The following is a 6159-nucleotide window of genomic DNA, read 5'->3' as shown; positions in this document are numbered from 1 at the left end:
TCCACTTGAAAGACTAGTATGACAAATATTAATGCTTATTATGTAGTAAATTGAGTGATTATGACTCTTCCTCTTCTCTCTCTAGTAAATTAAAAGGAATTGATATGTGTAGTTATCTCTTATTTAAGTTTTCTTATTGCAAGAGAAAGGATGATATTTCTTGAGCCTTGTGTGAGCCTTATAACGTTTTTGTGTTTTAGATTGTGAAAGGGATTGGTTTGGGAGTTAATTTTTGGTTAATGATAGAAAATGGTATGTTTGCATTAAAGGGTTCTCCATGTGCTTGGTAGGAGTAATATAATTAAATTCCATCTTAAGTAAGGTGCATTAAAATGCACATAGTGATTTTGTGAAAATTGCTTGATGTGAAAGGAATACCCAAAGAGGACATGTTGTAGTAGCTTCAGGAGTGTATTAATGTGTTCCTCGAAAGATGGTTTTATGTGCTTATTCAACTAGTGTGATTTAGGACCTATTAAGAGACGCACCATTTAACTTGCTTTGGACATAGATAATTGTCTTATTGTGTTTCAGAAAGAATAAATGTAAGAATTGTTAAATTGTATGCATTAAATGTGTAATATCTAGTAGATAGCTCTTCATTTACCTTCTTGTCGTATTATAAACTTTCGATGCTAGATTTGATGTATTATTGTATTGTATTACGAATAATGATTGTTCTCAAGAAAACTTGTATTACAAAAAAAGAGGGGTTTGTCTTGAATTCTTGATCGGAAAACTAGAACATTATAGTGCAACAACAATGATTAGAAATGTCATGTTAGGTTACTTTGGCATCCTCCTAAAAGATAGTGATATGGAAACCGTGCAACTAAAATGATAGACTTATATCTGAGCATAGGGTGTGATCTTGAAGTTCTTGTGTATTCGTAGGAAATAGTTGATTTTCCAACTCTCTTCCTCCTCTTGCCTAAAATATAGGATTTGTTGTTTTTGAAATACTATTTGGAATGCAGTGATTCAAGAAGAAATTTTGTTATAACGCATATGAAATTGTACGTTTGCTTTTGGCTTCTAATTGAAAGAGTAAAGTTTTTTTTTCGCTTGGAAAAGAAAATTGCATAGTTAGTAATGTGAATGAAAATGCTTAGTGAGATTTGAGAAAGGTATCAGAATGATGTTATTTCCTTGTGTAAATTTGAATTGTTAAGAATTTCAGAACGTGTATCTAGAGTAAACTTTATTTGGCGATTCATGTGTAAAAGCATAATTAAGACTTCCCTTAAGCACATATTAGCATAGTGTAAGGTACTCCCCGTAAATGGTGACTAAACCAGTAATGGTGCTATTCTGTGTGTGTTGTAAGAAACCCATACTTGCTAGGTGTGCCCATGGGATGGTGAAGTAATCAACCATGGGGAATATGTTTGCTTATGAGTATGGGAAACCATACCTATCTATGTGATGTTTTTTATTTGTTTCCTTACTGAGTGCCAACCCACGGGTTGTTGATAAGTCAGTATGTGAAGGGGTAGTAGTAGAAGTCACCATTCCTTGAATGGTATGAACAACGTACAAGTAATGTCGATGCGAAGCGACTTTAGCTTCCCTATTTTGAGGAAAAATATAGTTTTGTAATGAAACTGTAACATAGGTGTACTCAATACTTCCCCTTGTGATGAATCGATTTACGAGGTTCATGTGTGTCAGCCTAATTCCTACCCTTTATTTTGAGCATATAGATGACAGTTCTTGAGCATATTGATGGATTTTATTGGAGCATCTGTTGCCTTGTCTTCATGAGAGGCGTGTTATTTTTCTTACATAAGTGGCCAACTGACTAGTGTTGGTAGACTTGTGGGTAGACCTTAGCCATGTATACCTCTGGCTTACGGCAAGTATCCCGAGAGGAACATCGCTATGTGGGGTGTGACCAATGCGTGCCTTATCTGTGAGGTACACTACCATGCGGGATACGTCCATAGCGTGCCCTGTCTGCTTGGAGTATTACCATGCCATGTTGAGACACGATGCGGGATGTAGTAGACATTTCCATGCGGCCTATCGATAGGTATAGGGTAGAGCCATGCCGCGTGACGACGTGATGCGGGGTGATGTCGAGGTGCACACTACCATGCCATGTGGATGTGTGACTTGGGCACACCACATGATGAGCTACTATGATAGCTAGACGATTGTCCCTTCCTTCCTCGTTGGTGGCTAGCTGCTAGTCACGTAGTGATGTAATGTGCACTTATGATCTTCTTTTATTATTTATTATTTATTTATTTCCTTGTGGGCCAGCAATTTATTTTATTTTGACCTTGAAGGTTTAGCCACGATCTTGCAATCTTGTTCTTACTTGATTTGATGTTGCAATTCCGGAATTATTTTCTTGCGTTACTGTTGGAATTGACAATTATTATCTTTATAATTCTATACTTTGGTGGTTAAACTGGTTTATCCTTATTGTTTTCGTATGCTGGTCTTGTGTTGCAATGTGAATTCCTCTCCAAGAACGTAGGAGACGGTCTTGGATGAGTGTATACGAGGAAGTAGACGTAGGGAACCTTGAGGATGGAGGTATGTGAGGCTGTGAGACAACTAGGATCCACTACCTACCTATGAGCGGTGACTATCTCTTGGAAGCTAAACACCTTACGCAACAAGGGATATTCATGAGGGTCTTGTATGGAAGGTAGCGCTGCTATGGTGTACCCTAGCACCATCAAGCCCTTGAGTGAGATGTTGGATATTTGTTGATCATGTATATGTTCTGAGAGCAGGCATAGAGATGTGGATCGTATATGTTACCTTTGACTGAGCATTAGACATGCTCACATGTGGCCTTTTGTGTTGTGCAAACCAGTCTTGTGGATGGATATTATGTGTAATCATGGATTAAATGGTATTAACTTGTCACTATGTTATGGGGCATAGTCATTGGAAAGGTTCTTGTATGTCTGAAAAGTGTAAACAATTGAGTTCTTATGTTGCTCTCATTTAATGAAAGTTAACTTGGTTGTAGAAAATTTATATTTGAAGCTAGTGCTATGAAATAAAGTTTTGCTAAAAGGGGTATGGGTGAAAGAATTTGATCTTGATGGCATGTTTTCTTGTTATGTTTGATAGATGAGTATGGTAACTGTTGTCTATATCTTTTAACTGCTTTAATTTGGTGTAATGAAAGGAAGGAAAAAAAAAAATTCTCGTTTCTCTACTATGATTGTGTGTAAATTCTAGAATATTTTAAGAAGTGTATGATTTTAGATGCATTCTGTTAATGGATAATGACATTCGTAGAGGATTTATAAATAATGTTTTAAATTGTTGACAAAATAATTATTTGTGCAAATTGATAATTGTAATTGAGTTTCAGGGCTAATACATGTTGTATGATTTCCACTTAGCCTTGCGACTTCCAGGAGTAAGTCGGAGCCTAGGGGGGAGAATGTAATGCCCCTACCCTAGTCGGACTTGTAAAACCTGTTTGACCTTGGTTGACTTCCTATGTGGCATTCTTGAATCGTAGGTTAACCATGATGCAATGTGTAGTTTAGATAATATAAATAATCGTGCATACCTATTATTGTGCTTTTGCATCGATTCTTGTGTAAATGTAATTGTTTCCTAACTCTTGTGATAAATCTCGAGCTAACGCCTTCATTGAATATGTATATGTATATGTATGCTTGCGTGATTCATGGGTGCAGGAGATTGCAGGTACAACATCGCCTAGGGCGAGGTCCATCTCCTACGGGATTCACAGGTTTGAGTAAACCTCCTCCATCCTCAGAATTCGGATTTGGGGGTCATAAAACTCTCATCTTGCCTTAGCCATGGTCGAGTGAGCATCGTGTGTGGTTCGTTGGGTTGCGTGTTGTGTGATTTGGTGGACTTCCTCGATTTGTGTGCCTTGCGCAGGGTAAGTGGAGTTTGTTATCCTAAGTATTTAATCCAATTTAATGTGAGGATGTATGCATTTGTAAATTAGAAATTTAAAATAGGTAGTTTTCTTTTATATGATTAATCGTTAATTTAAAGAGATCTCTTTAATTATAATTGTAGCAAGCTTAAAGTATTTAACTTGAATTAATGTGTTCATTTACACATTAGTAGTTGAGAAAATTAGAATAAATAGATTTCTTTCATGAGATTAGTCATTTATTAAAAAAGGTCGCTCTATTATGTTTTAGCGAGTTAATTTAATAGTTAATTTTTAAAAAAAATAACGAATTCAATGAGTTATGCGTTTTAGAAAGGAAGGATTTAAAGTCATTTGGGAAATAGAAATAAATTAATCATTTTCGCATTTTGGAAAAGAAAGGGTAAATTTTACTATTTAAAGGAAATTATTCTTTTTACTTGTAAAGTTGATATAGTATAAAGGATTGATTTTTGGAAAGTTAAATTAACCTAAATACCTTACCTTTGTTAATAGTTCAAAATATAAATGTTGGCTAAAGTAATATGGAGAAATTAAAATTAGAATTAAGTAACAAATAGAAGCATTTTAATTTTAATAAGAAAAAAACGGATAAGATGTATTGAATAGTGGAAAGGAATGATTTCCATTTTCATTTTCTTTTATTTTAAAAATAAATGCCTAAATTCGAAATTGAAAATTAGGTAAAAAAAAAAGGGGTTTCTCATTTAACCTAGTCTTTGGAAATATTTTGGGGGTTCTCTTTTTGGGATCTTTTGGGAATGGAGATGGGGGAATTTTGGGAGAAAATGGAGTTTTGCTTTGAGTTGCAGGTGGAGCTCTCTTTCAAGTCATGCCCGGAATGCGTTATGAGGTAGGATTCCAACCTACCCTTTTATTTATTGTTGAATCAAAAACAAATTGGTGTTTGAATGTTTTCCATGAAATGCTGGAAAAACATAAATGATACTACCCATGAATGTTCTTAAGATTTAGTTTTCAGTTTTGTTGAAAGCTTGGTTGTTCTTGGATTCAAGATTTGTCATGGTTTCTTGGACATTTTGAAAGGAGAAAATCTTCCCCATTCTATTGCTTAAACATTCTGGAAAAAAAAAAGGGGATAAAAATTAAAAAATAAAAATATCAAATAAATGGCTATGGCTGTGACTGTGTATGGTTTTTCTTTCAGTATCCTCATTCAAAAAAAAATTGTCTTAGTTTTAAACTGTGAATCCTTCAAAAATATTAAAAAAAAAAATGTATATAAAAAAATAATAATAATAAAAAAAAAGTTTAGCGGCTAGGGTTGGAGGGCGGAGGAGCCGAGGGCTCTACCCGCACCCTCTTCCCCAAAGGCCGCAGGGACCTGCAGCCACTAAGTGGCCCGCAGGGATCCCTGCGTTCACTGTGGCCGCAGGGTAAAACCTGCGACCACAGTGGCCATAGGTAAACCCTGCGTCCACGGCGGCCGCAAGGTGAGTCCCTATGCCTATAGCAAGGCAGTGAGGGAGACTATGGGGTTTCCGCCTCTTCCAGGTTGGAAGGTGGGCCCCGCAGTGCCCCCTCCCTTTTTTTTTAATTAGTTTGTTTTAAAAAAAACAAAACATAATAATACTATAAAATAAGAAAAAAATTGATTTTTATGACAATGTTTTTTTTTAAATATAGTTTTTAGTCAATAGTTAATTTGTTTTATTAATGCATATATTTAATGTGAAGGTTCATATATGTGCTAATAAATAATTAATTTGGAATTTGAATGTTAGTAAACAATATTTTTAATATATATGATTTTTAAGGAAATTTATATAAATATATTGAATAGTAATTAATAACTGGTGATTTTTAATTAATACAGTATTCAAGAAACACATAGTGATACTATCTGAGCATTCTGTGAACTTAGAAATAGGAATCGAAAATGTTAAAGTATTTTAAGTTCGTCATGGAAATTTTGAAAACTCAAATAATATGCTAACAAGATCATCAGAAACTTAATAATGTGTCGATTGGAAGTTTGGAAGAAAATGATACCTTCTTTTAGTAAAATAAATAGTTTAGTTATTTCTTCCCCGATGATGTGAAATAGATAATGGAAAAGATGGCAAGTTTATTTTATGTTTTTGCTTGTGTTAAGTACTGGCAAGGCTTTGCTAGGTTTGTTTGGACCCTGTCATCTGTTTACTTGTGTTGGTCATGGCCGGTTACGTTCCTAGTCAGAGTATCGTCAGTCATTAGAACCTATAATTGCTTGAAGTGTTCAGTTGGATCCG

The sequence above is a fragment of the Cryptomeria japonica genome, chromosome 11, assembly GCF_030272615.1.
Source record: "Cryptomeria japonica chromosome 11, Sugi_1.0, whole genome shotgun sequence".
Taxonomy (NCBI): domain Eukaryota; kingdom Viridiplantae; phylum Streptophyta; class Pinopsida; order Cupressales; family Cupressaceae; genus Cryptomeria; species Cryptomeria japonica.
Note: the sequence above shows the minus strand (reverse complement) of the source record.